At 43.9% G+C, this 8,274-nt stretch overlaps 1 protein-coding gene across 1 annotated transcript in view; it reads right to left on the bottom strand.

Moving 5' to 3' along the window:
• The window catches only part of CEP135 (centrosomal protein 135), a 117,468-nt gene extending 114,055 nt beyond the window's left edge, over nt 1-3,413 (bottom strand). Inside the window, exon 1 of the mRNA XM_012557419.2 lies at nt 3,188-3,413. The gene's annotated coding sequence lies outside the window, so the exon portion shown is untranslated. The remainder of the gene's footprint in view (nt 1-3,187) is intronic.
• Between the last annotated feature and the right edge of the window lie 4,861 nt (nt 3,414-8,274).

An 8,274-nucleotide genomic window follows, 5' to 3' on the forward strand; every position in this document is an offset into this window, starting at 1 on the left:
GGCTGCAGAGAGACTGGAACTCTTATGCACTGCTGGTGGGAATGTAAAATGGTACAACCATTTTGGAAAATATGGCACTTCCTTAGAAAGCTAGAAATAGAAATATCACATGATCCAGCAATCCTCCCCCTAGGAATATATCCTAGAGAAATAAGAGCCATCACATGAACAGATATATGCACATTCATGTTCACTGCAGCATTGTTCACAATAGCAAAAAGATGAAAACAATCTAGATGCTTATCAACAGATGAATGGATAAACAAACTACGGTACATACACACAATGGAGTACCACGCAACAATAAAGAACAACCATGAATCTGCGAAGCATCTCACAACATGGATGAATCTGGAGAGCATTATGCTGAGTGAAATGAGTCAACCACAAAAGTACAAATATTGTATGAGACCACTACTATAAAAACCCATGAAAAGGTTTACACACAAAAAGAATCTTTGGTGGTTACCAGGGAGGGCAGTGATGGGGGTGGAAAAACAGTAAATAGACAATAGATCAGTGGTAACTTCGGTAAAGGGTAAGACAGTACACAATACTGAGGAAGCCAGCACAACTTGTTCAGGGTAAGGTCATGGAAGCTCCATGGACAAATCCAAACTCCCTTAGGGACCGAATTACTGGCTGAGGGTTGTGGGGACCAGGATCTCAGGAAACATCCAGCTCAACTGGCATAACATAGTTTATAAAGAAAATGTCCTACATGCTTCTTTGGTGAGTAGCGTCTGCAGTCTTAAAAACCTGTGAACGGCCATCTAAGATACTTCAGTGGTCTCACCCCTTCAGCAGCAAGGGAAAATGAAGAAAACTAAAGATACAAGGGAAAGACTAGTCCAAAGGACTAACAGACCACAATTACCACGGCCTCCACCAGACTGAGTCCAGTAGAACTAGATGGTGTCTGGCTACCACCACTGACTGCTCTGACAGGGATTACAACAGAGGGTCCCGGACAGAGCTGAAGGAAAATGTAGAACAAAATCTAACTCAAAAAAAGACCTGACTTACTGGCCTGACAGAGACCAGAGAAACCCTGAGCGTATGGCCCCTGGACACCCTTTTAGCTCAGTAATGAATTCACTCCAGAGGTTCAGCTTTTAGCCAAAGATTAGATAGACCCATAGGAAAAAAACGAGACTAAAGGGGCACACTAGCTCAGGGGCAAGGACTAGAAGGCAGGAGGGGACAGGAAAGCTGGTAATAGGGAACCCAAGGTCGAGAAGGGAGAGTATTGACATGTCATGGGGTTGTTAACCAATGCCATAAAACAATGTATGTACTGTTTAATAAGAAGCTAGTTTGTTCTGTAAACCTTCATTTAAAGTACAATTAAAAAAAAAAATTCAGAACTAAAAACTTTATGTCACTGAGATTTGGTATGTCAAGAAAGAAATCCAATTCAAATTACAAAGCTGTTATTAAAAAAACAAAACAAAACAAAGATTAGACATGCCCATAAAACAAACAATACAGGTAGCTTGACCATGTATATGAGACTAAACGGGCACACTAGCCCAAGGGCACGGATGATAAGGCAGGAGGGGGAAGGAAAGCTGGACAAATGGAAATGGGGAACCCAAAGTCGAGAAGGGGAGAGTGTTGACATGTCGCCGGGTTGGCAACCAATGTCACAAAACAACGTGTGTATTAATTGTTTAATGAGAAACTAATTTGCTCTGCAAACCTCACCTAAAGCACAAAACAACAACAACAAAAATTAGTAAATAAATAAATGTGGCAAGGGTGGGGGGTGGAAATCACAGCCGAAGCCTCAGCACACGTTATAGATTAAAATCCTCCCAGGAAAGACAAAAACATGTCTTTCTCCCCACACTCATCCAAACATTCTGGCTATACTGTAAATTTCTAGCAAAACAACATAAAAGGTTGGATTTTAGGGTGCCAAACACATACATGTTTAGAACTGTCTATCTGTCTAACTCTGGGGAGTTGACATCTGAAAACCAGTACACCTTATTTTTACAACATCCTCCGTGTTTGTACGTACTGGTGTTAACAAAAACGTCAACTGAGGTTATCTCCTAGTGAATTTTGGTGGTGGAGAGGGGACTGATCATGGAAAATAGTGATTGTTAGAATTAACTAAACTTAAAGAATAATTAAAACAACACTTTGAATATAATGAAGATTTAGTAATTGTTTTTAACATTAAAATGTTTGCTCGTATCTCCTTTTACTGTAAAGAAGGCTGAAGCCTAATTTTAAACTTACATGTTAAGATATTAAAAAATAGGATAGCCTTCCTGCTACTTGTTTCTGGATTTCGTGTGCTGAAAAGTTCCCTAAAAGGAGCTATAAATGTTCATTCCATAGCTCTGTTAGTCCTTCGACAGTTTGAAAATTGAACTGTATATGAATTAAATATTTTAAAACTAAAATTGCCATAGAGATTATGAAATGCTGGTACCGAAGAAATGTTCTGGAAACCACTCTTCTCTACTTAAAACCAACAAACCAAATCCGTTGCTATCCCTCGATTCTGACTCATAGCGACCCTATAGTACTGAGCAGAACTGCTCCGTGGGGTTTCCAAAGCTGGAAGCAGACTGCCACATCTTTCTCCCGCGGAGCGGCTGGTGGGTGGGTACCGCCCACCTTTCGGTTAGCAGCCTAGTGCTTAACCGCTGTGCCACCAGGACTTCTTTCTTTCCTTACTGAACCTAAAATAGTAGAAGCAGGAAGGTAGAAAGGAATGTTTTCTAAGGTGCTGGGCAAAGGTTAATTAAATGGCTCTCGTCCTACTCTTTTTGTTTTTAGAAAGAGCACGTGTGACTCTTATACTAAGAGAGCATTTTAAATGTTAAATAACTCAAACAATAGCAGGCCAGTCTGCACGACGCCCTAGCCGGCTTATGCTGAGCTGGGCAGAAGACAGCGGTTCACGCATCCCCAGGCCAATCTCGGGTTTGTAACTTTGCAGTCGGGTAGAGAAGGGAAAAGGGTGTAGGAGGCGGAGCAGGCAGGGTCGTTTCCGCGCCTCGCCGGCCTCCTGCCTCCCCACCCGCCCCGACAGGCCGCTCCGGCTCCACTTCCTCCCGCGACCGCGCGGCATCCCGGCAGCGCCCAGGCCCGGCCCGCGGGAACCGCACAGAAGGCGCCGCCGCTGCGGGTCTCGCCCGGCCCTCCCGCTCTCCACGGCCGCACTCACAGGCAGCTCCGACCGCCGCTCCCTCAGCCTGCGGCTGCATCGCGCCTCAATAGCTCGCCTCCCTCGCTAGTTCCTTCCGCCACAGCCACCGGCTCCAGCTTTTGGGCAGTTTGAAAATGGCGCGGAGAGATGATCCGGGCGGTCGCGGAGGAGGCGCCGCCGTTGCCTTGGTAACGGGAGAGGTAGGAGACTCGCAGCGCGCGGCGAGGACGCGCCCGGCGGCGATGGCGGCGCTGGGCCCCAGTGCCCGGAAACGCAACGACAGGACGGCGCGAGGCCGTGGCGCCCCCTGGCGGACGGGACCCGCGGCTGGCAAAACACGAACCTCCGCGGGTGCCTGTGATGGGATCCTCCTATCAGGCGGGTACGTAGGTCATCTACTATGTTCAAGTTAAAAACGCTGACTTCCCCCATCGCCTGCGTCGTGATCCCTGCAGCGGATTAGCCCTACCCGACAAGGTGAGCGCCTACGCACTACGTAATCTCCAGTTTAAATATCATGTTTGCAATTTTTTCCTGACAGTCACCTAACACAATAAATCATTGCCCCCGCACTTGTGTCCCCTTAACGCGGTGTGTAAACACATAGTATAGAATTCATCCCATCAAAACATAATTGTTTATGCCTTTCCTTCCCGCTCTCTCCTTAAAAAACCCTGACTTCCTTGACTCAGATCATTTTACTCAGCTGTGTTTCTCTAGCATCTATGCAAACATTTGTGAATGAAATTAAATTCAAATAAAATGATTATAGAGATCCTGTTCACATGGAAAACACGTGGACAAGTCCTAGAATTCCATTTCCCTCCTGAAACTTATAGATGGTCAGAAAGGAGCTCAATTCCTGCTTGTTTACTACTCTCCCTTCCGAGTAGGCCTTCCACTCTGAAAATGTTCTTACTCTCTGTGTATCATGTGCTGCTCTGTGGGTTGCAAATAACTTAGCACCCATTCACATATGCTTTAACGTTTCCATTTTGTATGTCCTGTTTTTTTGCATGCATTAATGAGTGGTTTTATGGAATTTCTGGAGGCTGTAAGTTGGATTCTATAGATGGCTTTTGTATGACGTTTTGCACATTTACAATTAAACACATTTTTGGGGGAGTAACAGCTAATAAATCATTTTTGAAAAGAGGTAACCATAAATAAATATCATAGCAAAATGGCTGTGCAATAGCCATCCAGTCAAGATGACTCTTTAACTTCTCTTTGCTCCAAACACAAAACAAGTAGAAAATATAAAAATAAAAACCAAGAAAGGAATGCAGATAGGTGAGTGGAACTTCTTTGTTCTTGGTAAGAAGTAGATGATGGGGCTAGAATTTGTTTTCTGCAGGATAAAGGGAACTGTAAGTGCACCAAGTGACATGTAAGACCAGTGTCAGGCTCCTTGCTGGGCTCCAAGGCCTGACTGAGGTCAGGATCCCTGGCGCACAAAGGAGTTTCAGAAGGAAACCAAAGCAAATGTTGCTGCCCACCACCCAGGGTCTAGGGCTTTGAGCAAGCTGCAGGCATAGGGAGGCAAGAGGAAACAGACACAGTGTGGCAACAGAAACTGAGCCTCCTGTCCAGACTTTACGCCAGTATCACCATGGGAGGAGCCCAGAAATGCCCTTGTGAGACCTGCTTGGCTCTTTACCGGAGCTCAGAGATCCAGTGAGACACCCTCAAAACTGATAATAGGGAGGAGAGAGAGCCAGGTGTAAAGAGAGAAAGAAATGGGGTGATGGGGGAGAACTTCTCACTGAAAATGAACCTGCAAACCAAAATGCCAAAACAAAGAACAAATCTAATGCTAACAACAATAGCCAACAAAATAAACAATAAAAGCATGAAATCTCTACAGATGAAATTAAATAAATAAAACAGTCTGATGAAGTCTTTAAAATGAGTATGTTTAAGATGATATAGATCAAGGTTTCTCTACCTCAGCACTATTGACATTTTGGGCTGGATAAGTCTTTGGTATGGAATACAGTCCTGTGCGTTGTAGAAATGTTTAGCAACATCTCTGGATCCTACCCACTAGATGCCAGTAGGATCTCCCCAGTTGTGACAATCAAAAATGTGTCCAGACATTGTGAAATAACCCCTGGCGGTCAAAATCACTCCTGGTTGAGAACCACTGGTCTAGATGGACGAAGGAATAATTGCCATTAAAAATAACAAAAATTATTAAATGAAACAAGAGCAGATGAGTATGAAAGAGAACTAATTAGAGAACTTGGAAAGTAAAAATATAGTCATAAGTTTTAAAAAAATTATTAAAGCAGATTAACTACATATTAAACACAGTTAAAAGAATTAGAGAATTCACCTAAAACCCAGTGCAGACAAAGAAGTAAAATGTATGCAAAAGCAATGAAAAAAATATACATGACAGCTTGAGAGGCTCCACAAAGGCACTAGAGGGATAGCAGCTACAGTAGGCAGAATAGCCCCCAAAAGATGTCCACACCCTAATCCCTGGAAAGTGTGAATATGTTATGTTGCATAGTAATAGGGATTTTGTAGTTGTAATTAAGGTTACAAGCCTTAAAATAGAGAGATTATCCTGGATTATCTGGGCGGGCCCAATGTAATCACATGAGACCCTAAAAGAAAGGAAGTTTTTCTGACTGGAGGCAGAAGAGAGATGTGGCAGAAGGAGAAGTGAGATTTGAAAGGTGAAAAGGGCTTGATGGCGCCGTTGCTGGCTTGAAAATGAATGGGGCAATGTGATGAGAAACGGAGGTGGCCCAAAGGAGCTGCGAGAGGTCCTCAACTGATAGCCAATAAGGAAAGGGGAACCTCAACCCGATGGCTGCAAGTGGTTGAATTCCTGCCAGCAACCTGAATGAGCTTGGAAGCAGATCCTCCCCCATACCCTCCAGGCTGGCTGACGCATTGATTTCTGCCTTGTGAGACCAGCCTTTTGACCTACAGAACTGAGATAATAAACTTATGCTATTTTAAGACACTAAATTTGTGCTGATTTGTTAGAGTAGTAGTAGAAAACTAATACAGCAGAGAAGCAATGTTGGAAGACATAAAAGCTAACAATTTTCCAGAATTGAATCAAGGGACAAATATTCAGATAAAAACTTTGCATCATTCTAGTTAAAGATGGCATGTTGAGTGTACACATTAGCTTCAGTTCCCTCTCACCCTCACCCTGCTAAAATGACAGTAAAGGGATTTTTAAGGAACTTTTAAAAAGGGACTAGGACAAAGAGAATAGGAGAGGATCCAATGTCAATAAAATTTTGGAAGCTGGAAAGCCAGTGGACAGCTGCAAACTGACATCTCAAACCTGAAAAATCTGAATTCCAATCAGCAGTAGGAAGAGATAAGAAGCAACCCAGCTACTCTAGAAACCTCAAAAGGCCCAGGAACTTGTGGTACCAGGTACCCCTGGAAGTAGAAATGAAGGTGGGACTAAGAGCAGGGTTGTCTTTGGTGGTGGGTTTTCCATTGTCCTGCTCAGTAGGAAATCTTGAGCTGGTTTCATCTAAAAAAACCAATTGCCCTTGAGTCAATTCTGACTGATGGCGACCCATGTATGTCAGAGTAGAACTGTGCTCCATAGGGTTTTCAAAGGCAGATTTTTTAGAAGTAGATCACCAGGTCTTTCTTCTGAGGCGCCTTTGGGTGGACTTGAACCTCCAAGCCTTTTGGTTAGCAGCTGAGTGTGTTAACAGTTTGCACTACCCAGGGACTCCGGGTTCCATCTAGTTCCATCTTTGCCTTCCTTGTCCTCAGTATTCTTCAGGTGTTCCTGCAGGATTCCATCCACAGGATCGATCACTTGGAACCTGAGCAAACTTTCTGGGCACAGACAGGCATCCTTCATTCTGGACATCAACAAGCTATTTGCTGGCTGCCATCAGTGTGTGTTCCTCTCTAACTAGTAATGAGAAAGACAATTGATAACACTCCTAGGCCGAGGTGACATGAATGCACAGACTATCCTGTCTCCTGGAGGCTCCTTGGCAATTGCTTGCTCAGGGCATGGGGTGTGGAAGGTGGAGAGTTCCTAGGCTCTGGACTTGGGTGCTGATTTTGTCAAGTCGATCTGGTGCCTCCCTGCTTTTCCTCCTTATATTAGTTTCCTAGGGCTGCTGTAGCAAACTACCACAAACTGAGTGGCTTAATACAACAGAAATTTATCACCTCACAGGTCTGGAGGCGAGAAGTCCAAAATCTTGGTGTCAGCAGGGCTGTACTCCCTCTGGAGGTGCTTGGCCTGTGGCCACATCACTCTAATCTCTGCCTTCGTCTTCACATGGCCTTTTCCTCTGTGTGTCGTCAAATCTCCCCTGTGCGTCTTATAAGGACACGTGTTATTGAATTCAGCACCCACCTGAATAATACAGGATGATCGCTTCATCTCAAGATCCTTAATGTAATTACATCTGCAAAGACTCTTTTCCAAAAAAGGTAACATTACAGGTTCTGGGAACTAGGACATGGACTTATCTTTTTTGGGGGAGCCACTATTTGTCCTGTTGGCTGCCTGGGTGGCACAAATGGTTAAGGACTCAAGTACTAGCCATAAGGTTGGCTGTTCAAACCCACCCAGAAGCATTTCAGAAGACAGGCCTGGCGATCTGCTTCTGAAAGATCACAGCCCTGAAAGCCCTATGGAGCAGTGTACTCTGCACACATGGAGTCACCATGAGTTGGAATTGACTCAATGGCAGCTAACAACAACAGCATTCAACCTACTACACTCCTAGCTCTTATATTTTTATTACTCTGAGGGAGCAGATAGACAAAAGACTGTGTCACATATCCTACAGGGCCTTACACTTGCATAATTGTTTTTCATTTTTCTTTTTCTTTCCTTCCTCCTTTGCCTCCTCCCTCCGTTCCTTTTTCATTCTACTTAAAAACTATGAATTTTCCAACCTTGTTTATTTATTTAGCTGTCATTGGAGCAGGAGCGGGATGGGGAGACCATCCAGGTAATAGTGAAATAATTCAATGAAATGTAAAAGTATTATTCTGTCATTGCTTTATAGTGTAATAGAGCAGTACAGTGAAATATGAAGTAGCATCTTATTGGAAGTGAGATTCTAAAGTCAGCCTATGAGACAAATATC

This window comes from Trichechus manatus, unplaced genomic scaffold (assembly GCF_000243295.1).
Source record: "Trichechus manatus latirostris isolate Lorelei unplaced genomic scaffold, TriManLat1.0 scaffold00101, whole genome shotgun sequence".
Taxonomy (NCBI): Eukaryota; Metazoa; Chordata; class Mammalia; order Sirenia; family Trichechidae; genus Trichechus; species Trichechus manatus.